The sequence below is a fragment of the Dysidea avara genome, chromosome 9 (assembly GCF_963678975.1).
Source record: "Dysidea avara chromosome 9, odDysAvar1.4, whole genome shotgun sequence".
NCBI lineage: Eukaryota > Metazoa > Porifera > Demospongiae > Dictyoceratida > Dysideidae > Dysidea > Dysidea avara.
Genome location: NC_089280.1, coordinates 18474573 through 18502241, shown reverse-complemented (window position 1 = coordinate 18502241; position 27669 = coordinate 18474573). Strand labels below are relative to the sequence as shown.

General features: G+C 36.9%; 1 long non-coding RNA gene across 1 annotated transcript; it reads left to right on the top strand.

The window, feature by feature from the left end:
- The first annotated feature begins 4168 nt into the window (after window positions 1–4168).
- LOC136267802 (uncharacterized) lies at window positions 4169–4762 on the top strand. The gene is made up of 2 exons (XR_010706761.1): window positions 4169–4281; window positions 4468–4762. It is a non-coding gene; the product is annotated as an uncharacterized lncRNA (long non-coding RNA).
- The last annotated feature ends 22907 nt before the right edge of the window (window positions 4763–27669 follow it).

Genomic DNA, 27669 nt, shown 5'->3' with positions numbered 1-27669 from the left:
TGGCTTAACGCTTGCATGGCCAATGAAACATTAAAGGTTAAAAATTGCATACACGGCTATAGCATAATAGCATAAAAGGTTTTGAGTCAAGATAGCAGGTCAAATTTTTTTAGATCAAATTTATATATGCCTACAAGTCTGTGGCCTGTAGGGTCATGTTAGGAAAATTCTTCATGGTTACATTAAACTTAGTCTAAGAGCTAGAGCACTTCTACAACAATCTAAGGTTGGATGAAATAGTTTAGTGGGTAACTAAACTTTGTTACTTTGAGCTTTGAATTGACTATGGTGTAAACAACAACTAGGGTTTAAAAGTTAAATATATCACATTAACTACATTGCATATACAAGGTAGATATAGCAAAAACTAAAGAATTTATGATGACCACATATAGATTAATTTACGAACACGCACACGAAGACATACACAAAGACACACACACAAAGTCACACACAAAGACACACACAAAGATACACACTGTGTACAATTGCCAAATGCCTCAGCAACTTGCAGTGGCCTGAAGTAGTGTCTCATATAGTTCTGTGATGTCAGGGTGGTGGAAAGGGGTGCTGGTAACCATGGGAATGATATCTGTATATAATAAAAAATCAAAATAAAAACGTTTTCATGTATCCGTAGATAATTAACCATATCTGCAGTGAAAGCTCCCTCAGGGTAGGGGTAGGGCATCTCTAGTTTGAGTTGAACTATGATCTGCCCAGCTATCATTGGGGTATACGCAACTTCAAAATTCATCTTATTTCGGTTCTTCATATAGCCACGCAGTCTTTGATGATTTCTGTAGTAAAGGGGAAAGTTAAAAGGAATTATCAAGGTCAACCATAGGCTGGCTTTGGAACTTGCAATTACAAAAAGAAGTGATATCCACACAAAAATAGCCAAGCTGTGAAAAAAGGTGCGGTCTTAAAAAGCCTGGGTGAAAAAAGTTGTGAAATCAAAGGTGGTGGTCAACAAATGGCTGTAATAATGTTAATGCTAATAAATTTTAACAATGGTTGTGCATTGCTAAAATTTATTAGTATTAACATCATTGCAGCCAATTTTTGGCCGCCACCTTTGATTTCACAATTTTTTTTTTCACCCAGGCTTTTTAAGGCCGCAGCTTTATTTTTTCACAGCTTGGCTGTTTTTGTGTGGATAATATATCCAAAAAATGTGTATATACCACAGCTTCATTCCTTGGCATTATTACAATTATTTCTTGCACAGATATGTGCTTGAGCTTGATATAATATTATTGGTGTATGAGCTGCACAAAGGCGTACATACAGTGACATTGCATTCCATGGTCATAACCCTTAGTTGGGTTGCAACTGTTTTTGAAGCTCACTTGTCTTTTATTAGTAGCATAGGTCATTATTTATGAGTCAAATTTACCCTTACAAAGTACAGAATATAATCATAATTACATTGATATGCTTGTAATTACACTGACTTTAAATGATTAAATACTGAACTGAACTTGTGACTTTAAGGACTGTCAAATTCTAATTAAATTCTCAGTATCAATTACTACAGAACATAGACATGATGTTAATTCCCAATGTATATGTGACCGGATTTCACATAACAAGGCTTCCACACACACAAAACTATCAAACTTACGTTTTTACCAGAAATGGATTGCTAGCCTAATACACTATCATATTCCACACTGTACTTCCTTCAGGACTGGCAAGTCTGGTTTCTGTGGCAGCTTTCTTCCGACCCTGTCAAAGCCACGAGTGGGAGATTGGTGCCATTGAATGGCCATGGCTTTGTGATAATGATGTGTAGTGAGCTGGCGGGACTTCACAGAGAGCTCGCCAATAGTGTTCTCAGTCAATTTGGAGTGATTTGAGGGCCATGGAGAGCCCAAACTTGGCCTCTGGATTCCAATCGTCTTCTTGCTTCATTTTATACCCCTATTGGGCCCACCCACCCTCCCACCCTATTACTACCTCCCCCCACCCTCCCACCCTATTTAGGGACCCGCCGATTATGCTGGCATAATAATGAGCATGTTCTATACCATATGCGTATTTTGTACCATACGCGTATGGTACATACCATATGCGTATAGCTACGCGTACGGTACAACCATACGCGTATGGTACGGAAAATCGTACCATCTGAGTATAGGCTATAGCTAACCTGCTTTGCGTATAATATCAAGCAGAAGGTTTTTGCACTGCCGTACCTATTGACTATGCCGGATGGCACTCTGCTTTCATTTCTTTTCGGGGAAGAGGGAGGAAGAAGGGGCTAGTCTCGTTTAGCGGTTTCTGTTCAGTGAAGATCGAGCTAACTAGGAGCAATCATATTTTGGTCTGATTAGTTGCTGAGATGCATTTTGCTTTAGTGTAAAGTGTAATTAAGATATAATTTGCTTTACTGCATGATGCAAACCTACACTGTTAATACTGAGGTGGTCATAGCACACTTAACCAGCAACACACCCTTGGGGTGCAGGCACACTTTCAGGATATAATGTGTGAACCACACAAGACAAGCAGTGTGACCATATATTGGTGTACATGGCATCCTTTATTATTTAGAGGTAGTAGGATGTATAGAAAAGCATCAATTTTATTGAATTTATGTGCTATACTGAGCTAAATAAACTTATTTTGTGCTAAGCCATTACACAGACACACTACAATAAAGTGTGTATTTGTACATATGTAGGAGATGATTGTCCACATTTGTCCATTAGTTAGCAAGTGTGAACCCATTTGTCCATTAGTTAACTAATCTCGTCTCCTACACATCACATACTCCGCTGAAGTATGTGATGTGTGTGTGTGTGTGATATGCACAAAAACACATTTTATTGTAGTCACAGTTCAAGTCGGTGAACAAACCTGGTATTTTTGTATCAATAAAGTAACCAATTTGCATTAACTCATAGAATTTCCATTAGATTAATCCAGTCAACAGTAGAGAGATGAAAAAGATGATCAGTGGGGGCCCATGCATACATATCTTAAGGTAGCCTCAGTTGAGTGAAATTAAACCCACAATCAAACTCCAGCCTCGGTGATATAGGTTTTATATATGGTTTGAAACAATGTTTAAGTATAGATTTGAAAGCAGTAAGTTGCATGCTGACTGACTGATAGTGTTATGTACTGTTTGTAGATTGTTGACATTCCAGGAATGTTACACCAATTGTGAAACTGCAGATGATGTAATATTTCACAACAATACTATGATGAGTGGTTGACTTTGTAATAAAGCTGTCACATTCTACCTTTCCACTCTGGAATGCACAAGTGCTTTTTTTCTCCACAGAGGAAATGCTATTACTTTGAAAGTACACAAGCTGGTATACTAGTACTGTATGTTCTTTAGAATAGTCGAGTTAATTATCTAGCTGTTGCATAGTACACTGAAAACGTATTGTAAATTTTGATTTTTGTTTCTTCTTACACACAGGACATTGTGGCTGCAATTGCTACACATATATTACTTCCTATTGGATTCACGATCCATTGTTTAATTGATACACTGAAAATTCAAAAATCAGGCCATTATTACATAATGCTACTCCTCCTTCTTACCTGTAATAGGGTTTATGATGTAATGTAATGGTGTGACATGATGTAATATTTCATTATGCATACTTGTAATATTAATATTGTATACTGTAGTTGTAAGAGTTAGTTGTTATTGTGTGCTTTCAATTATTGATTAATAATATTATATACAGTGGTCTGTTCTGCTTATAAAAGATTTGCCCAAGAGCCTACACTTCCCTACAATTATAGAACAATATACCCACATGCACATATGTTATAGCAGCCATATTAATTAATTTGTATCCATTGGAAAATCGAGCCAATTTTTTTCAGTCACATATATGTATATTACTTCATTAAATATTTTATTCTATTGTTGCTACATAATCTATATTGTTTAGCTTTAATTTGTTAGTACACTAACTTCCACTTAAAAATGGATATTTATGTCTGATGGCACGTACTAAAGGAGTGTTGAGCAGACAATTTTAATCAGATGAGCTCGAGAAGTACAATGTAATGATTGCTCAAACAGAGGAAGACCTGGAGAATGCTGATACAATAACATTGAGTGTATAGAGAAAGCAATATTCCAGTTTGCAAATTAATGTAAATCTGGCTGTAGCATATAGCATTAATTTAGCATAATTAATTGCATGTGTAATAAATTCTTTTTAAACTGAATCTTTACTATTGAATGAGGCATGCACATTGCCTACTGAGATGAAGAGGAAAACATAACATGGCAGAGATTTTATGGTGAGTTTATGAGTTCTAATGAATATTTCAGTAACAAATGTATATTATCTAGCATTGTTTAATTGTTAAGTGTCTTGTAGCCACTCACTATACTTACTGTGGATGGGACAATGTGTTTAGCTATACTCTTACCTAAATGTATATACTCTTTAAAGTTAACAACGTCCACTTTAATTTGTGCTGTAGGTCCAGTGTGATGAATGTAAGTGGTGGTACTATTTATAGTATGTATAAACAAGAAAAGTACGCAAACAGGAAATTGGATCCTCAAAAGAAGAAGAGTGTATATAGTAGATAAAGATGCAAAGACAGTGAGGGGCCATGTTGCACAACTGGTAATACTTACAAAGTTCTTTTTTCAAGTTGTTAGCTTTGCACAAGCAGTGTATGTATAATTCAGTTAGAACTTACTAGCTACCATGCACGGTGACATTGTAATTGCTCTCCTTGCTTATTTTCCCAATTGTGTTGTAAATTTTCAGTTATCCACACTTATATAATTTGAGTATATAAGACCACCTGCATGCTTCTGATAGCTATAAAGTAGCATACACAGTACCATTCATGTGAAGCTCTGCAGACAACGTGAGATCATGTACATAAAATTTAGGTACATCAGTAGGACTATAGTGGGAAATGCATGGGCATGGCAAGGCCAAAAATGAATGCATGTGTGTGTGCTGATGAATAATTTTATAATTACAGCTAAGCAGATTATTATGTTGTGTTCTACGTTTACTCAGCTAGAAATGCTTCTAAAGGTAGCCCATTGTAGCTAGGTGGTGGCAAGGCTAGAAGACACTGAGAAAAGGCATAATACGCATATGGTACGTACCATACGCGTATGCCTATACCGTACGCGTATGGTACGGAAAATCGTACCATACGCGTATGGTATGTACCATACGCGTACGGTACAAAATACGTATATGGTATAGAACAAGCATAATAGGTGCCTGAAAGCATTGAGCATAATGCTAGCATAATAGGCAGAAAAGTTGTGCAATGCTATAAATCCTTGCTTATCAAAATACATAACCAACAAAAAGATCGATATACTCTAATAGAACAGTCAGTAACTCTAATAAAATTATCAGGTAGCTGACTGTTCTATTAGAGTATATCGATCTTTTCTGTGACATGTATTTTGACAAGCAAGGATTTACAGTCTGTGCTTCAACCACTTACTGCTTTTCCATAAAATGCAAAGTTATTAGAAAAACATGGGAACTGAGGTAAAAATATTGAGCATAATTTGAGCATAATAGGTAAATATTGAGCATTAATTTAAACATAATAGGTAAATTTTTGAGCAGTGCAGCATAGCATAATAGGTAAAATAATGAGCATAATCGGCGGGTCCCTAGAAATGGGACAGATCAAGTTTACCTGTTAAGAGCTAGAGATGACCCAGATGTTGAAGCTGCCTTAGAAGCTGCTGGAATTAGTAAACATAGGAGTTATGTCAATGTAAATGGAGAAATGGAAATGCATGTGTCCTACACAGTGGATGTGTTTTCTGTAGAAGGAGCTGAATACATGATGCAGAAGTTTGAAGAAATATTGCCAGAACGCTTTAATAATGAAGATAAGGAATATATTAACCATTTTATATTGGAAAGCATCAATAGACCAAGAAAAGAGAGGTCTGCAGATTTAATCAAAATTATTCGTGTTTGTTGGAGAGAGTTAGTTGATATCATGTTGAATTTGACTGTGAATGTAAATGTTGAAATTGAAATTATTCAATGTGGATCAGGATAATCTATATAGGTAGTAGCATGATAACTCTCTAAGGCATCAGCTTGTACATAATAGGACCTTATGCAATTGTATTACTATATGCAGTCATAAAAAATGTGCCGATGCAGTATTACAATTTTGTGCAAGGGCGGATTTAGGGGGGTGCTTGGAGTGCTGAAGCATCCCCCTTCCAAAATGTTATAATGAGCAAGCTAGGAAGCTTCTAGAAGCTGTACTACAGGTGCAGTTGCACTTTATACAATGTATGGGCAATGAAAAGATGAAAAGAGCAAAGGGAATAGCTAATCTTATCCCAAGAATTACTAAGAGGGGTTCAAAATTATACTTTTGGAGTAAGTCTTACCTTGGAAGTTGCTAAATCCGAAATACTCTAATAGAACAGTCAACTACTCTAATAGAACATCCATCATTAAAACTATAATTTTCAAGAAGTTACCAGAGTGTAAGTTTAAATTAAACCTATTCTTCTAGACCTGTGCACTGCTACCCTCACCATTATGCCAAACATCCTGCCATATACCAATCACTTTAGGTAAAAGATTTATACCTTTAATGTACTATAAATTGTATAAAACATTATTAATCAAAAGCCTATTCTGAAAATAACCTTTTCTGTCAAACAGTTTAAGTTTTTTTTAGGCTCTGCTACAAACTTGATTCTTGGATTGAAATACTTCTCTTGCAAGTAAAACAATAGTCTAATATAATAGTGAATTTCTTAGCTTTATAAAGTTCACAAGGCTGCAACATCTGAGAGCTGTTCATTTTTGTTTCCCTTACTTGATCAAATCCCATGCTATATTTGTCTAAATCTAGCAGCTTTGGAGTTTGCACTATCAAATCCCTTGACACTCAACTTTAAGCTTAAATGATACTGCAGCATTTATGTTGCTCATGATCATATATTGTGTGCTAAAAGGGGTTTGTTGTGGCCAAAATTAACTAGTTGTATTTGTAGACTATAGTTGTAAAACAATTATAATGATGGGTGGATCCATCATTTTAAAAAGTTAGATTGAAATAGCAACCTGCACTTCAGAGCAGTGGCTATATATGAAGTAGATCCAATTCTGTATTTTAAATATTCTCCTTGACCTTACATTCAATTAACTACATACTCTTTATTCTCTATGACGAGCCACTATTATACATTTTCTTAAAATCCAATAACAAGAAGCAGTGTATAGTTCTGTTTGTTTGAACTTGTACCCACATTTGGTTAAAAATAGCTTCAAGATTCAATCTTGTGATAGCCATTTTCCAAAAAATTTCCAGGGGGTCCGGGAGTATATATGCCACCAGATCTAGAGCCCCCCTAGCTGGAGAATTCTATACAGCTGAGTGTATACGTACATGCACTCCACACACTGGTGAGTCAGTCTACTTGCTCTTTCCACTCACACTTACCCTCTCTACTGTTTGGACAGCTAGCTAGTGTAGTTTGAGCCATGAGACTGTAAATTATGCTATACTTCAAAACACTAAATTTGATCATGTGCAGCTGATATCCATATGTTTCCACTATATACTAGTTCTTTAAGATGTTAGTCTAAGATTGAATTTTAGCTACATGGCTGCTTCCTTTATAGTTATATTGACAAGCTGTAGGGGAATAATGGTATCACATAAACGAAGTGACATCATTTTTCACTCAAAGTTACTACCAAATTCAATAGGCCAAATTTGCAAAAATTTTCCTGTGGGAGCATGCCCCCAGACCTCCTAGATAGAGCATGCTCCACATGCTGAGTGTGCTTCTCACACTAGTTGTATCAACTATCTTGCCTAAATGTCCATGTTAGCACCCCCCCTTCTGAAATCCTAGATCCGCCCCTGTTGTGTATATGTTCTGTTATAGTCTCATCCTCATAGACCCTATTATCCAGAATGGCACATATTAATATTAGATATCACTATCTCCACTTAGAGATTGTACACTTGTCAATTTCATGTCCCACCCCCCCTCCCCCCCGGGTGTCCCCACACCCCAAGTGGGAATTTGACATTGCTTCTTGTCCCCACCCCTGGGGCAATTGACAGTTGTCCAATTCACTGACCAATTTTCAGTAGTTGCATTTCTAAACAATACATTTGCACTCGTTATAATTTTACTAGCGACAGGGTGTATACCAGGTTTATTACTAGTCGTATACATGAAATATGTGCTTATAGTCCGGCAGAAGAAGGGACTTTTTTTAGCTGAACCTTGCAATGTGGTCTATAGTTTATTTTATGTCCCAAAATGTTTCTCCATACTATGGACTACTCAAAACCACCTGCTAGACCTCCGTCAGCATTGGGAAAATTGGGATATTAACACAGGAAACTCTAGTATTTTGGTCATTCCATGCTAAAGTATCAAAAATTAATAAATTAAAATGTTAACCCACTCTTTTCAAATTTCTTCAAAATTGGCACAAAGGCAGTGCATTATGAGTCAAAGTCATACACCAAGTTTCATTAGATTCCTTTGATCACATTCCATGTTACGCCTGTTTGCTTTACTGTAGGTATTTTACTGTATTTGTGATTGCACAATACTTCTAATATTGAACTATACAGTAAAACCTGTCTAAATGGATCACTGTATAATAAGGCCACCTGATTTAACTGACCATTGTATAACAGTCTTCTAACTGTGTCATTTGTGTATACAGTGACATTAACATGTTTAATGCAACCAACTCCTTAATAAGGCAGGCAACTGGGATGGGCAAGTTCACTATTATTTTTATGTTGAGCGATTAAGTAAATTTATAGTAGTTAAATTAATGTAATCTCATCAACTAAATGGTTTTAGATATAAGTAATTGTATAAGTTGTGTTTTGAACATTAGCTTGATTTCTGCCTTGAGTAGAGCACATGTAAAGTAGTTAATGATGAGATCCATGCCAAAATAGCCAAACTGCAGACAGAATAGCCAACTATGAAGTAAATCAAAATCAGCAACCAAGAAATTGCTCCAATGATTAAATTTTAACTAGACCAATACACTTTACTTTTAGTTTATAGCTGACTCTGAATGATACAGTTGTACATGCACCCTTTTCACAGCTTGACTGTCATGGATTTGTTGTAGCTGAGCACTGACCCTGTCTACCACTGCATTTCATAGAACACTGGCTGTATACGTATATGCAATATATATATGCAAATACTGTACAAACAGTACATTTAGCATGCACTATTATGAATTATTTGTAGAACCAAATTTGTACCCAACACACTGTGTGCCACACATATTCATATGGCATGCTATTGCTAACCACAACATATGCTGTTGATAAATGCCAATTGAGGAAAACATTAGTGGAGCAAATAGGTGGCAGCAGGAAAGACTTTTAAGTCTAATTTTGTTTATGCAATATAATGCAATGGATGCTGTTAAAGGCTGCATGGATTTGCATCTTCCACATGCAATTGTTTGAATAACTTTGTTTCAAACATGTGAAATTTTCTTCCTCCAATGCTCTATGTTATGGCTCACAGCTGACAAAATTTCAAGCAGTAACTTGTTTCAAATCTAAATTAAGTTATGAATAATTAAAGTGGTAAAATTTGGTGTGTGAATGACCTTTCTTGCAAATTTGGTCTCAAAAAGACTGGTATGTAGCACCTTAATATCATTGAAAGTTTTCTCTTGCATGCTAAAATTAATTGCAAGGTTACCAAAATTCTCATGCAAGAGGAGCATTATACAAGTGTAAGAGAATAACATACACCCCTGTATCTTAAAGAAGTTGATTCAATGGTCATTTCAGTGAAAATAATAAAAGGTATAGACAGAAGTGATTCAGCAGAAGTGATTGAGAACAGACATAACTTCAGTACAAAAGGTCATGATCTATTTACTGCACATAAAAATACTGATTAAGAGCACTGTTAAAAATAGGGTGTAATCCAATCACCTTTGGGGGAGTTCTAACTGCTGTTTAAATTAAACTCCTTTGAAGGGAGTTGTAGTACTCCCCAAGGGTGCTCTAGGAGCAACTAAAAGGTGTTACAAGGGCATTGCAACACTCCCTAAGGGTGTTCTAGGAATAGTTATAAAGGTGTTCTAGTGCTCTCCATGGTGGCATTTTGTTGAAAAGAAATGTAGGCTTGCTATAGCATTCCAGTAACCTTCATGTTGATTTCAATTTATACTCAATGACTACCAACAACAAAGCACATTAGCAGTACGCAATAATATATTTGCAACACCTTATACTTACCACATAGTTGTTTCCAAGTCACTCTTATAGAAGTTAGCAAACTGTACTTATAACCTAATTTTTAATAGAAGCATCCAATTGTGGGTTTCAATATACCTAGGTGTAGGCAAACACCCTTACAGTGGCTTAGCTATTATTGGGGAGTAAAATGACATTTGTGGTGTTCAAAAACACCCCAAGTGCTACAATACTCCCCTAGGGTGTTGTAAATACCATGGGTGTACATGAACACCTTTACGATGGGTGTACCTGTAACACCTCGTTTTAACAGTGAGGTAGCACACAGTTATACATACGTGTGTGTGCATTCTATATAAAACATAGCTAGAGGCTCTCACAACACTATTCTGGACAACTTAAGACTCCACTATACTGTTCTTATTGGAACGTTGTCCTGATCTCAGAGGATTCAGAATAGTATTGTGAGAGCCAGAGGAATAGTACTATGAGAGTCTCTAGCTAGATAAAATATAGCTAGAGGCTCTCACAATACTATTCTGAGGCCCCACTATACTGTTCTTATTGGAAAAATGTCCTGATCTCAGAGGCTTAATTGTATGTGTATTCAATACAAATGGAACCTTAGACAAACATTCTGATATGGTGTCCACATTTTAGGGTGGTTTAACTTACATAGGGGGTACAAAAGGAAGCTACTGTTTTATTGTATTATTGCATGGATACCACATATGTATGATGCTACAAATAAGACATAACTTCCATTATTTCTTGCTAAATTAGATGATAGTGGAACAGGTGTGAATGAGGTACATACACTATTTGCTGTACAGTGAGTACTTTGTGACATACTCCTATTTGCCGCAAGTATATAGAAAGTACTAGTTTTTGAGCTTACATTGATGATCTACATACGTGTACATTAACTTCAACTCAAATTCTATTTTTAGCACCAATGTTATGGTTAGGTTTTGAACATTTTGTAATACTGCACCTGATAAAATTGTTTGCACTTCATGGACTTTAGCTGGAGAAAGGGTGTAGTAACCAAGCCTTTCCACACCAGCAATACCAAAAAGAGGCAAACCATTATCACCAGATACTATCATAATGATTTAGAAGCATTGAAAGAAAAAGGCCAGAATTAAATTTCCTACCAGAAAACTTTGTTTATTCTCTCAAGTATAAAAGCAATGGTAACCATTATAGTATGGCTTAAGCTGAAACAAACATTTTTTAAAATAACCAAACTAAAGAACGTCAAGAGAGCAAATGTGACTATGTCTGTGAATATAGGGCATGTGGGCACATAAAATTTGCCTACTTTTTGAACTTTAATTGCCCATAATTTTATGTACCAATGTGCTATAGCTTTGAAAATTTATGCAGGTAGTACGCAATTGATTGGCTTTTAATACAAGTAGCAGAATGCAAACACTTTACTCCAGTACTGAGATACATCCTGTTGTGTGACAGTGTGTAGTTTGTGCCTGCAGGCCCTATGATGGTTATTCAGACATAGGTAACTATGGTATGCATAATGATGCCTTCAGGGATTTATGGGACTATTTAATTATTCAGTTTTGTTCTGACATTAATTGTAACACCTAAGATTTGTTAAATGGTCAGGTTATCAAACAATTTTGGGTAAAACTGAAACCCACGGGAGCTATTTTGTAAAATTTGTATGGTTGCTATGCAGTTAATTAAACTTTCGTTGCTATGGCAAAATGCCCAAGGCTGACACCTGTCCAGCAGGTGGAATATTGTTTTAGGTGTACAGGACAATCCAAAAGTACATTAAAAGAAACTATAGATCATTTTGCAAACTTCACCCTGCTGTCTGCTGGACTATTAGTCAACCTTGAAGTATTGTCAAATCTCCTACTAGGGGGTGGGGAAATAGTGGGGATTTGACAGCCGATTTTGCCCCAGTAGTGGGGTATTTGACACCACAATTTGTCAAATCCCCTGTATCCATGAAATTGACAGGTGCATTATAAGCACAGCCAGGGCCGGAGGAGGGAAAATTGAGTTGGTCAGGCCATTGACTATAATGTTGAAATTACTACTATATACATGCCAATGAGAGAGGAGTTGCTGCACAGAGTGCGAAGCACACTCTGTGAAATACAAAGCACGAATATTCTAGAGGGGTCTGGGGGGCATGCCCCCACAGAAAATTTTTGAAAATTAGACACTCAGATATGCAATTTTAGTGATATTTCACTGCTAACTAGCTATATAAATATGCTCAAGCCTATCTGTTATTCTTCAGACTTTCTATATACTATGTATAAGGCCCCTATTCGGTGATTATTAGTATTAGTATTATTAATTATCGGTAAAGGCACTACCTGTATACCGGGTCAACACAAAATTTGTACAATCATAAGATGGCTATACAAAAATAAATCTAGAATTAGCTAAGTGAGAATCTAACAATGATTTAAAATAATTAATTGAACTAGCATTTACAACATAGTCAGGTAAGCCATTCCAGTCATTGAGAATCCTATTTAAAAAATAATCAGATCTACATTTTAATCTTGAAAATGATTTAAATAGCTTAAATTGTTGTCCCCTTGTGATGGTATTAGTGTAAGAGAAGAAGTTGTGAAAGTCTGAACTAAAATAATTGTTTAGAATTTTGTATAACAAAATAAGATTACCTCTTAGTCGTCGATGAGCTAAGGATGGCAATTGTAGTAAGGATAATCTTTCAGAGTAGGATTTATCAACCAGTGTTGGTAACAAACGGGTAGCTCTTCGTTGGACTTTTTCAATCTTTCTCTGATCCAAAATAAAAGGTGGCCCCCATACAGAGTTACTATATTCCAGTGTGGGCCGTACTATTGACACAAACAGTTTCACCAACATATCTGGCTCCAAATATCCAAAGGACTTCCTAATAATCCCCAAGAGATGATTAGCCCTAGCAGTAACCTCAATGGTATGATCATGGCCGGAACTTTAGGTGGTTATCGAATACAATACCAAGATCCTTATGAGATGTCACACTGTCAACCAGAGTACCATTAAGGTAAAAAGAACCATAACCGTGTGCTGTTCCAAAGTGAAGGTGTTTACACTTGTGGATAAACTATTAGTTTACTATTAGTAGTTTACTTTATAAACTATTAGTTTACTATTAGTAGTTTACTATTAGTAGTTTACTATTAGTTTACTTTATAAACTATTAGTTTACTATTAGTAGTTTACTATTAGTTTACTTTATAAACTATTAGTTTACTATTAGTTTACTTTATAAACTATCAGTTTACTTACACTATTAGTTTCTCATCCACCGCCCGCATCCTTCTTAAGCTACCGCATGGTAAGCCATTATTTACTCTGTGCATGCTCAGAAGAACACGTGACGCCAAAATTCTTATATATTTTTTTGTTGATGAACACTACAATGCGTTATATATCGCCAGGAGAACTGTTGTTTTCCTTAGCAAATTGCTGCAGTGCCAGTTGCAATCGTGTTCTATAGACTTCGCTTTCAGTTGACTGTCGAAAAACAGTTGGCGATCAAGAAAATCAGTTGGTGAAGGAAATGTTTGTAGTAAGAAAGAAAGGCAATTTGGACAAGGTCTGTACATCAGTGTGAAAATAATGGCATAATGGTAATACCCTCCCGCCCGCATAATAATAATTAGAAAGGCTGGATGAGAAACTAATAATCACCAAAATTAATATAGACCACTTCTGTTATGAAATTCCACTGGATTTCTCAAAGAGAAACTTCTTTCCAATCCAAGACTATTCTGAAATCTGCTATTTTATATATTTTGTGCACTGGTAGTGGCTCCACATGCTTCCTGATACTTGCTTGTATTGGGCTTCATTTACTGCAACATAAGCAGTATACCTGGACATCACAGCTCAATGCTATGATTTGTTTGTGTTTAATCTGATATGGCTTCCCATCATTCTGCCACTCCTGGATCATCCTCTTTGCTGCTAGCTGGTGATCTACTGATACACCATCCTCTTCTGCTCGTCTTGCTGGTAGCTAGCTCAACTGGAATGCCAAATTTAAACTCATTCCTGACAATGTCACCAGTCTTGCATTTCACTTCATCTTCTGTTTTGATCAGATTTCTCCATCAGAAGACCATAATTATATAAATGACAGTCTTGTCACCATTGTAGATACTGGGAATCTTATCTGGTACTACCTTCACCTCATAGTTACTGAGAAGATCAAATGTGACAGTAACATTTATAGCTGATGGTTGTAGAGCCTTCTTGAGACTGTTGGCGAATAATATGCAAGTAACATTCGTTTTTATATCGAAAACAAACTTTTCACTATCATTTAAGCAGCAATTATTAACTGTTGGTTTTTATGTAGCTACAACAGAGAGCAACAGTATTTAGTGGTTCATGCAGTATCAACATAGGCATTATATTTATAATGGTAACAGGTTTGTGTTGGTATATAAGGCACCAACTGATGCATTTATGTGATACGGTTTAACTGCTTTTCAAGATGACAGTGGATGCAGCACAAATGCATGCACTAGTCAGTTGAACTGCACAACATCCAGTAATCAATACTGGCGGCCCTAAAACAATTGGAGGGAGGGTGCTTAAAGCATCACTTTAAATCTAAGAATTGTAATCATCTTTGTGCTATGTACATCCATCTTGCAATTTGTTAGGATATATTCTATGTACTATATACTCAGTAATTTAGTGTCTTAGCTACTCAGTAATTTAGGGTCTTAGCTACTCAGTGATTTTGTGCTTGATCCTATTATTATACAGAAAGGGTATATAATTGTTTATTAGTTGATAACCAGATACACAGATACTGAAGAGGACAAGCCTGGAGTTTCTGCAGTTTCAAGAAACTTTCTCAGGCACATCCCTTTGTAAACATGTTTGGTCAATAGGCACTGCCTTTATACATGCAACGCACTCTTATTAATTACTAATCTAAACAGCTCTATATAGTTTGATTCAGTGATGAAATCAGTTCAATAAACTTCTATTCCAGTAACTACAGTATACCTACCCAAGGTCAAGTGGTCAGATACATGGATAGCATAAAGGGTAGTGTGATGAAACTAACTGCAACTGTGAATGAAGCATGCACATGTACTAACAATTCACCAATGCACCTTTGACTGCATATGTCCCTTGTCAGCAATAAATTCAGCTGATACATTTCCAGCATGAGCATAACTCCTCTCACTAGACCTTGATCTAAGCGAAGAACCTAAGAGTTACCAACATGCTAATACAGAAATAACTATGACAATACATTAACTATCTCTAAAAGTGATAATCGTAAAACCATAGAGTAAAGTCACACAAAAGTACTACATACCCCACAAAAGTAAATATCCATAAACATATGACTTTCAGGTATACCTTCCAATGTGTGAGTTTCTCCTCATTTCACTGATCACACTATTAGTGTTGTTAACAGGGCCATCTGTTACAATGAACACCTGTAGAGGAAGACTTAAAGATTGCGTGGGTTGTTTTAAAATGTACTGCAATGGAGCGAGAAGTTGGCCAAAATCAGCTCTCATCACCTTTGCAAATTCAGTGGCCTTTTCCACTGTTTCGGCATGCTGGATGGAAAAAAATGACTCATACCTTGAGCCAAAGCTGATAATGTTGAAGTAGTAGCCTTCTGGAAAGTGTTTCTAACGCACTCTTGATGTAAGGACCACTCATGCTACCACTACGATCAACTACAAAAGATAAACTCACAAGCTGCTTCTACACTCGAGAAGTTTGGGAAGAAGTTCAATATCACTGCAATAATCTTCATTTCTCTTGTCTTGCTCCCCTCTATTGGTGCTTCTACAATAGCCATTGGCTTATGAGAATCTTTGTATCCAATTAGTATTGTAACATCTCTAATTCCCCCATATGTTCCTAGATAATATAACTATGATCGAGAAATTCAGTGACTGTATATAGCATAGAGACAACACACTTACCTGCTAATGGTATAGAATTACAAAAGCAACAGAGACAGTACAGATGCACGCAACTATTTAATTTAATTAATATAACTACACTGTGTGGTCTGATAAACCTAGGCCTGGCTGTGGACTGTATTTGAGTGCTGAAGGCATAGCAGAGATATTCTATGTAAAATTACTACCTTGCTTTGTCTAGTAGGATTTTCCTTACAGAATCATGTACAGTGGTGTCCATAGGTGGCCTGGTGGAAACAAGAAGCCAAGGGAATCCATGCCCACCCCCCCACCCCCACCCCCACTTTCACTGGACAATGCTTGCACGAGAAAGATCAAGATACTCTAATAAAGCAGACAACCACTCTAGTAAAACAGTCACTTTTACATTTCTTTCAAAAAATAGCCAATTTGTAATAGCATATAGTGAAATCATCTAAAATACTCTCTCAGAACTTCTACAGATCTCTATTTCATATCTGTTGCATACTTCAAACTCATTCACTGTAAACGTTAGTCTCTTCTCTCTTAATTTGGTCTACTCCACCACCCCCTAAGGATGCTATTGTGATCCAGTGCATTACATCTGTCATCATATTATGTAACTTAGCTGATGGTACTATAATAATTATGGCCTGCTAACAATAAGATATCTGATACTGTACAATTGACTACTGTTTAATCACCTTACTCATTACTTGCAGTTGCAGTGTCAGTTCAACAGGTCTGCATGGTGTGTGGACATTGTCAACAAGGTCTTACTTCTGTGTGTAAAAGTGACTTACATGTTTACCACTATGACAACTGCAGGTATATTGTGCATGCTGGTGGTAATATTGTTTGTATTGAAGTAACTGTTACCAGTGAAACAGTTAGTGCTTTCATCTTTATGTAAACAAGCCCCCATTCAACCTAACTACCATTCTCCTATTTGAGAATTACTGTTCACTTTCAGTTTAGACTTAGGCATTGAAACTTGTTTCTACAATAACATGCAACTGTTTTGGTGTGTTTACAATTGGCATTCCTATTCTATCTCATGCATTAATTGGTAGTAAGGTAGTAATTTAAAGAGAGAGGCTTATGCACATATCCAACAATTAAGCGACTTTTAATAAAAAAAATTTTATTGGCAAGATACACGCGTCTACACTGGAAGCAGGTTTTCAAGGCTCTGTTATGGAGCGTCAGATAACTTTTAAACCTTTCCCAGGTTCTAGCAGGAATGGCCAGCATGACATCTACTTTCAGGTAAAATGTAACAGCTTAATACAGCCTTCTTCATGGTACAAAGTGGGGGGTTTAACATTACACATAGAACCATTGGCAATGAAAATATTGGCTCACCCCAACAATCCAGGCGCGAACTTTTTAACGGTTCCAGGTTATACCAGGATAGATCTATCCTTTCTTGAATACTTCAGCTAGCTATACCATTCGTAACGAACGTTTTACACGGTACAAATAATTTTATAAAAATCACCATCTCAATCCAATAGTCGCATACCCCGGCTGAGCACTGATTATTAGTGACGCGCGCGCTATAATGCGTGGGCGAGTTGCAATGGAGAAGTATTCCGTTTAATTCATCAACTTTTCAATGGTCAATAGTCCTTGTACATCATGCTAATAACTTTTTTGATCAAGTGATACATCTTTGTATTTTGTACATGTAATCAAATAAATATTTTTTAAAAATGGTCATTACAAAAATTTCAAGTTAGTTGTTTGCAGTTCTCCAACATATAAACCTGTGGAAAAAACAGTCACATTTAAATTGGTGAATTCAAAAAAATCTTTATCACACACACACTACACACACACTCACACACACACACACACACACACACACACACACACACACACACACACACACACACACACACACACACACACACACACACACACACACACACACAAACACAACACACACACACACACTACACATTCACATAAAAATAAAACACTACAAGGTATGGTAATGGTTGTTTACATTGGTTAATTTTGTGGTGCGCCACATATAGCAACAAGGGAAATGTGTATCTGTGATCAAGAATTTAATTTAGATTGTAATATGGTCACGCTATCTTTGTCAACTAGAGATGAACTGGCTTTTGGTAAAAAGCGAGGGGTAGCCAATGTCTTGGGACTCTTGTATACTATGTGAGAAATCCAATCAGAAATACACAAATATATTAGAAACCAAATCCTAAATCCAAAATCATGTAAAAATAATGGAGAAAGTGAGTTTAACAAAGTAAACAATGATCGATCATGAATAACTAGAACAAGATGTAGATCAACAACTGTACAGGTAGTTACTAGTTAGCAATCTCACTAAATGCTTTTAAAAATACATAAAGATTGGGAGTCTCGTACACGCCATTTGGGTACTTTGCGTGGGCGTTGGCAACCCATCGGGAAAAATAAAATAATGAAAGACTATACAGAAGCTGATCTGTACAGAAGATGAGCCCTGCACAGCTACGTGGGCTTCTTTTTACAAAGCATACACTCACCTTATTTGCACATTGCCCAATCGTCATCATGGACGCTTCCACCTCCCACCGTGCACTAAAGTAATAGAAACAAACATCATTAAATAATATAAGCATTAATATTATTATAGCATTACACAGCAGCACAATATTACAGCATGATAAACAAACCAAAGTATTTATACAGAAACCTATGTCATAGACATTTAATCGTCTTTGAGCAAGGCCATTTTAACGAAGGCGCAAATTGGGCGTGGGCGGGCAATTCATTACATTCTTTTCGCCGTTTATAACTATCACTGGCAAACTAATGCATATACAATATCAAAGAACGTATATATTTAAACAGTTGTATGATACTTATAGACTGCACCGCCCCTCCCCTCCGCACCCTCCCACCCCCTATATGATATATGTGAAGAGCATATAAAAGTTGCTAAAATTAACAGGTTTTTGTAGAATCAGTTTTATTTTTAAAATTCTAATTGAACAAACAGTACATTTTCATACTGTAGCTGAATGACATTAAAATACATTGAATTGTCTGATATGTGCTGTTGTTTGGCTCGCTGCATGTCTCTCCTCCTTCTCGCTCTTTCATGACGCATCACACGCATTACAGCTTGCTCAGCAGAATCACGGGTGGCCCTTTTAGAATGGCCAAGGTTAATTGTAGGTAACCAGTCTATGTCAGTGTCATCCTTAAGAGCTGCAGGTTTACCAGATAGGAAGTGACAAGAGCAGACTCGATACTTTCCTAACGCTTTAACGTCTAGGTCCTCTCTGGAAATAGCTGCCACATACCCAGCTCTCCGCCTTATCGACAGCTCCAACTTGCGTCTAGAACTTTTCCTTCTAACTGCAGGGATTCTATAAAAAGGAAATCCCCTTGTCTCGGTCTGACCGCATCAAACAACCAACAAACGCACAAATCACCATCGTTACCTTGTGCACCAGTACTACCTACGCGTGGGCGACCCTTTTAGAATACGTAATTTTGCTCACGTGCTGAAAGAGCTCTATTACGGAGACGTATGTACCGTGTTTTTCAGGTTTCTTGCGAAAATCAAAGCATAAACGTGATCAAACACGTGATCTGTAATTCAAATATCTCGAACTTGCAAGGTATTTAAAGTGAATACTCGTACCTTTTTCCGATCATTGTACACGTTCAAGTATTGCTAGTATGCTGCAAGATATGTAAGCCTTGCTAGTTCGAAGCACGGATCACGTGTTTGATCACGTTAATGCTTTGATTTTCGCCAGAAACCTGAAAAACACGGTACTTGACAACAGGGATACTGCACTATACTGGACTAATGGTTCAATGACGCACCTGTACATTTTATCTGCGATGGACTGATTTATCCAGATAAGCCATTTCTGTTGCTGCCACAGTCTGCAGGTAACTCCTTCGTTATCTGTTACCTTCCACAATCTTACTATTGGTCACGTGAACTCTATTAATTATAATCCCACACCCTTTGTTTTGCTGCGTGGATTATTTATTAAATAATGTGACTGCAAGTTCGGGGATCGCCACTGCGCCATAATCTTGAAGAAGACAGTTCGTCACATTACCGAACTCGGGCTCAACCGAACCGAACTACCCTAGAAACTGAGGTTAGTAAGTAATGCATGTATCAATGTCACAAGGGGTGTCACGTAGATACGCACTGTAGGTAGATCTGCGAAAGCCGAAATTTCGCTGTGATATTAGAGCCTTTTCAATTTCGGTACTTTTCGATTGTGGGTTGGAAATTTTTGTCCTTGACAGTTGACTTGGCATGAGTTTGGTGGCCTTAACTCTTGACTGAGAGTTTGACCACAGTTGCAGATCTACCACAGTGAGTTCCTGTGTGCATGTCTCCATTCCCCACCCATCATACCTTGCATGTGGTGTGTTGGCATATACCTCTGTATGCTGTCAGCTCTAAATATTCCATTGTTCTGTATTCTTCCATTGTTTTTGCATACTGTACAGGCTCAGTAAATGTGACCTTATAATATTGTCAGGTCACGTGTCTGTGTGGTATCAAGTCAGTGCAAATTTACATTTGTGTCAGTGGCCAGACTCTGAATCTCTCTTATTAAACCAGATGCACACCCACAGCCGGCTGAAAGCTGGCTGTGGGTGTGCCTGGCTTTCGGCCGACTGGGCACGCACCTGATTTACTGAAATTGTTTTCCGAAAAGTGTGAATGTGTTTGTATAATGTTTGTTTATCTTTCCACACCCACGTGAGCAAAACTTTGTTCGCTAAAAACAGCCTTTATGTGAGAAATAAAGGCCCTTTTAGGCCATCATACTGTAATTAGCTTTTTTTCGTTTCGTTGTAAAATAATTTTTATATGCAAGTACTTGTACGAAAATTTCTTACATGAAATTTTTGCATAAGATTTAGCTACTCTAATAGAGCAGTCAATCATGTAAATCATAAAAAAATGATTTTACACAAAATTTTTAACACAAATTTTTTTTGCACAAAAGTAAAGCGAATTACATACAGTATTGTGCCTGTATTAAACTTCCGGGAAGGGTGGTTTAAGATGGTTAATACTTGCCAGTTTGAAATACAGGTGAAGCAAGTTTATAAGGACACCTTGAAGGCCTTCCCAATGGGCTCTACAGATGTCAAACAACAGAAAAACAAGTTGATATAGTGCTAGTTCTAAAAACCAGGCATCATGCAGCTAGCTAACTCATCTGGAATTAACTATAGACAGTATATGCTACTATGAATTAACTATGTATTACTATTTTACAATAGGGTAGTTTTGGGTTGTGCAATAATATTATTAGCTAATTCTCGTATTTTGTAATTCATGAAATTTTTGTAATTCATTCAAGTACGTTGCTATGCACTGCTAAGGAAGCATTTGTTACACAAACTGCTTTTGCCAACATATTATGCACAGAAGTATTGTTTTATAGTGTGACTAACGTGTTTTTTCCCACAAATTCTCTCGACAAAGCCTCAAAGCTGCTCTTCATTTTCATTCGCGTATGTAAGAGATACGCCCCCTTTCAACTTGAAGCGATAGGCTATTCCTTGTAGTGTATGAGGCCTGCACCGTTGTTTTTCAGTTGCTAAATGCCTGAAAACCTCAAGGGGAAGGTAGTCTGAGGAAAGTCGCCACACCCGTATTTTAGTCTGCTGAAAAGAAACCACCTCAGAGCAAAGTTCACCTGTGCAGAAGTTTAATACAGACTTCATTTTGCTTTTACTTCTTATGTAAAAGCTCCTTTTACCATTATTAAATGATTTTGCTCACGTGGGTGCGTATAGACAAACATAGATAGGTAGATAGGTACACACACACACACACACACTTTTATGAAAACAATTTCAGTAAACCAGGCGCACGCCCACAGCCAGCCAAAGGACGCTCACCTGGTTTAACAACCCAGCTAGCCTCTTAGCCCACTAAGTATAACAAATTCCTTCGAGTTGAAAAGGGGTGTGCCCATACATATGCAACGAGGTGTCCGCAATTACAGGGTTTTCGATTGACATGATTTGGAATCATACTAATTCTGTGATTCCACCATTAATTCCTGTGATTCTGAGTGATTCCTGGCACTGATTTATTGATTCTCAATTCCAAATAAGAATACAAACATAGAAATATGGAGAAACACAAAGATTTACAAGAAAATTTAACAAGGTTGTGATTCCTGATTTCAGAATCACGTCTGAACCATTGACGTGATTCCTAGAGTTGCGGGCAAACAAAAATGAAGAGCAGCTTAGAGGCTTTTCCAGGAGGATTTGCGTAAGAAAATGCTATAGATGAACTATAAAACAGTTAAGGTTACGGAATAGTTTTAAATGCGTGGGCGGAACAAATTACAAAACCTACTTTAAACCAAGCAGGGATAAATAATTTCAACAACTGGGTTGTGTTAGCAATACAACTAATTGTGCTTTTTTTTGTTTTTACTGCAGAACAACGATTGTTCTTGGGGGTGTGGTCCACAATAGAGCGATGTTTTATAAAAATGAACCAAAAACCACACTAACAGATTACTGAATCCTTATAATTTCAACACAAGTGACTGAACAACTAAAATATCTAGGTCCTGTGGAAGTGATTTTTTTAAAGTTACTAGTTGTATAGATGTTTTATTGAACTTTTAGTAGATTTTTTGAGTGAAACAAGCTCTTTGAAGGCTTGTATCTGAGTCACTGGGAAGAAACACGCCAAAAACGCTTCCACAGAACCTAATAAATTTAATATACAGTATCACTCCCCAGAAATGCCAATAGAGCCTACAGCTTTTGCTGTATTTGGCGCTGGAGCTGAGCGATGTACAGACTGAGCGGCTTACTTGTGTTACTACAACAAATTGTAGTGTTCCACCTGCCTCAAACTACACTGTAGCTACATAAAAACATTAAATATGAAGGGCTTCACCTTCATTTAAAACTTTTCACGCTGCTAGACTGGGGGTTTTATAGGCTTCTGAAAAAGTCTTCATAGGCATTCAATGATTACCCGTGATTATACCGTAACCTTAAGAAGATACTTCTGTGGGTTAAAGCAGTTTGTTCGAGGTACGCTTCCTTAGCAGTGCTTGGCAATTTAATTGTTGAATTATAAAATATTTCATCAATTACGAAATACAAATTACTATGATTCAATTGTGTGTGTAGCAACAGAGAAAAACCAAAAATAAATATTAGTTTAGTGCACTGTTAATTAATTCCAGTTAGGTTGAAATTTGGCTTATTTGTAACACTACTTGACCCGCTAAAGATATTTCAAAATCTTTTTGTTCAAATGTCTGACACAACATTTACAGTCAATCAAAATTTCCATCATAGAATGCTTATGGGGAAACCATAAAAGTGGAATATCCGTTACAACCCTTTCCCAAACTTGTAATGAAGCCAAACCGCACATATCTGTTATTGACAACTTTGCTGTCACCACTAATCATCTTGTTGGCTGATATGTCAATTCTCTGATATGCTGATCTCTCGATGACTTGTCTAGCTGATCTCTCTACATGGTTACTTGTTTCTAGCTGAGTTCTCTATAGGGGTATCTGTTTGTAATTGAACTCTCTACAGGATAGTTTCTTTGTAGATGATCTCTCTACAGGGTGACTTGTTTCTAGCTGATCTCTCTACAGGGTGAATTTGTTTCTGGCTGAACTCTCTACAGATGATTTGTTTGTAGTTGAAATCTCTACATGATGATTTCTTTGTAGCTGAACTCTCTACAAGGTCACTTCTTCTAGCTGATCTCTCTACAGGATGACTTTTTCTGGCTGGTCTCTTTACAGGGTGAATTGTTTCTAGCTGAACTCTCTACAGGGTGATCTGTTTCTAGCTGAACTCTCTACAGGGTGATTTGTTTGCAGCTGAACTCTCTACATGGTGGTTTCTTTGTAACTGAACTCTCTATAAGGTGATGTCTTCTAGCTGATCTCTCTACTGGATGACTTGTTTCTAGCTGATCTCTCTATAGAGTTATAACTTTCTCTATAGAGTTATTACTTGTTTGTATAGCTGAACTTTTTACAGGGTGATTTTTTTTGATTGGTTGCTGAATTTTCCAACTATACAGAGACTTGTTTGCACTACAGAGTGACTTGTTTGTAGCTGAACTCTCTACAGATTGACTTATTACTTGCAGCTGAACATTGTATAAAGTAACTTGTTTGTAGCTGATCTAGATGAACTCTCTACTGGGTAGCTTTTTTGTAGCTGAACTCCCTACACAGTGACTTGTTTGTAGCTGAATTCTCTACAGAGTGACTTGTAATTCCCTTCAGTGTGACTTATAATGTTCTGAATCCCTACAGCAACATATTTGTAGCTGAACTCTCTATAGAATGACTTGCTTGTAGCTGAATTGTCTATAAGATTAACTATTTGTAGCTGAACTCCCCACAGAATAACTTGCAATGTAATATGATTCTATAATGGCGTAAGTTATAAACGTAGCTGAATGCTCTATTAGGGTGACTGTTCTATTAGAGTATCTCAATCTCGAATATGCTACACGTAGTTGGCTTTGGAATCATAACTCAGTGGTCTGTAATCTGATTCTTCTGTACTACTGCAAGGACTTTCTATGATTATTATTCCAGCTACACACCGATTTTCAGCTCACTGCTCTATTCATAAAAATCGATCACATAATTGTGACACAGGGTGGGTTTCGTGTCATATCTTGATGACCTTTAACTGGATTTCTTTCAAACCACAAAAAGGCACTCCTATGATAGTTACTCCATCAACACAGCAATTTTCAGCTCATTCCTTTTAAGGGTTTATCCTGTGGGCGTGACAGACCTTCGACCTTATTTTACGCACATAATCGGTCATAACTCCGTGAATGTTCATCGGATTCCTACCAAACTTGGTATGGTACTGAGATACGCCTTAATGAGCCCTTTAAGTGTGCCAAATTTCAGCCCGGTTGGAGCACACATTCGTGTTCTATGGCGGATTTTGCAAAGTGTGTGAAAAGAAGTAGAAGAAAAAAATGAAGAAGAAAAACCCTAACTTTGGCTGCTCGTATCTCGGAAATGGTTGGAGCGATTTTCTCCAAATTTGGAATGTGGACTTCCCTACCTGGCCAGCACTTCTGTAGCAAATTTGGTTTCAATCAGATAAGGGATCATGGAGCTACTAAGGTGTGAAAATTACATTTTCTTTCTTCCTGTCACTATACTCACGGTGTGGCACGCCGGCTTCTTGGGCCGCACGACACTACTGTGTGTCTTGATTATAAAAAGGATATATAATGGTTCATAGGTGAATTCTTGGCCAGCCTCGTATTGTTATAGGCAGGTGACTGCTAAATGCATACCACAATGGATACATTTATATGGGGAAAATATTTGGGATCTCATGACCATAGCCATTATATAAGGTGACTGCTTAATGTGGGACCAGTAACACAGGTTCCACTGTCTAAAGTATTATTTATTATTTTCTTTTTTACTAGGAGCATGCCCTCACATAACATCTGTTTTATGCTCCAAAATATACTGTGTAACTTTCATTATCAAAGTAACTCCATTCTTTGGCCTGCTGCAATGCCCTAGGGACAAAGTAACTTCCTTTGTACTATATGTCTAGTCATTTGATCAGCCTATAAGTTAGCTTAATACCTCAGTTGTCGTGTCAAATTCCTAGAAAGCATATGATGATTCATGAGGGAGGTGGTAGGTAGGGCAGGATGATGTTTAATCACCCACCATAATATATAGATAATATACGTAATGGTTGTGACGATTACCTCAGGATTTGAATTTAATCCATAGTTGCCTCCCTTTTTTATTTTTCAGTAAACAAATATACAAGTGTATGTCATGTGCATATACTAGAAAGATGCATGTTCACATCTGTAGCTAACAGAGACTGTTGTGGTGCTTTATTTGTATTTATATGCACTATTTTATACAGGCTAGATGAAATGTCAGCACTACAAGTGTTAGAAGATAATTATTCAGCATTGGTAGAATCATTGCCAATGAATGATGCACTCTTTATAGCAAAATTGCATTCAGAACATCTTCTGCCTAGGGAACTTAAGAACAAATTAAAATTGTTAACCACAAAGGCTGAAAAAGCAACAGAATTTTTAGATCAGATAATTGAGCCATCCCTAAGAGAAAATGATGTCACGTTGTTGGAAAAGTTACTGGTATTAATGGAGAATAATGGCATAAAAGAATTGGCTCAAATCATCAGGACTGCATTAGAACATGGATCATTACCTTGTAGTGGTGATACAAGTGAGTAATGCAGAGACGACAGCCACCCTGCTCATATGTATATAAGTATGCCTGTATGTATGATCCAATTAGAAAACATTTGTTGTTTCATTGTCATACATTGCATATACAAGCTGGTACTGTATATATAGTGGGTATTTACAATGGCAAAAAGTTGTCACAAGTTGTTGTATGCAGCAGTATACCAGGCACGATTCTGAATACGGACCACACTTACATTTTTAATATAACTAATGATTTTAAAAGGAAGCATACCCATTTATGTATTTGGTAAAGTCTGTGTATAGTTTAGTTGGAGATGAAACAGGCTTAAAACACTCTAGAAAACATATGGGTGCTAAATAGAATTTTCTGTAATATCTCTGGACTTGTCCATTCATCGTAACAAACATAGCTACAGTGTTAAACTCCACCTATCATGATTAAATTCTTTTAGGCGTGCATGCAAAAACAGCCAAGTTGTAAAAAAAAGGGTACTAGCATTGGCATCACTGTAGCCATGTCTTAGCACCCACCTTTGATTTCACAACTTTTAAAGGGCGCACTCTTACTGCTTGGATGTTTTGCATGAATTTTACCTATTTTTGTGTTTTAAATGCATATATAACCCATAACCATTTATAAACTGGCTTTGGGGCTTGTTTTCTAAAGATATAGCCGTGATTATGGAAGACAGAAGGTACAATAGTATTGCATTGCAGACTTATTTGACAATTTTGTTAAAGTACCTCTAATAGACTGCACATTTTTGAGGACTTCTAACAGAACATGTAGAAAGTTCTAGATTCTCCATTAGTAGATCTATAGAATTACAAACTTTTACTATTGAGTATATTTAAACAGGAATTTTCATTTATAAGGTAGAAATTAAGTGAACCAATCAGCTGACAGTAGTAGCTCAGTGGTAAAGGGTTTGGGAAATGGGTTTGGAGGGCCCTGGTTTGAACCCTGGACAAAAAAAAAAAATTATGCTCTCTTTTTTTTTAATTTTCAGTGACTGTTCATTAGAATATTATAATTTCAACCCCACAATTTTACACAAGTTTGGTTTTCTCCTTGTAACTCTGTAGATAATTTAATGCTAAACCACAAAAGGTTTGGGCTATGTTTGCTAGCCTATGCACAGACCAATTTTCCCTTTACAGGGGTTAATCTAGGGGAGCACAGGCCCACCCCCCCTGGGTTAGCTATTGCCCCCCTAGGTTTATACCTAAAGCCTTGAGAAATGGAAAGATTTAATTAATCCC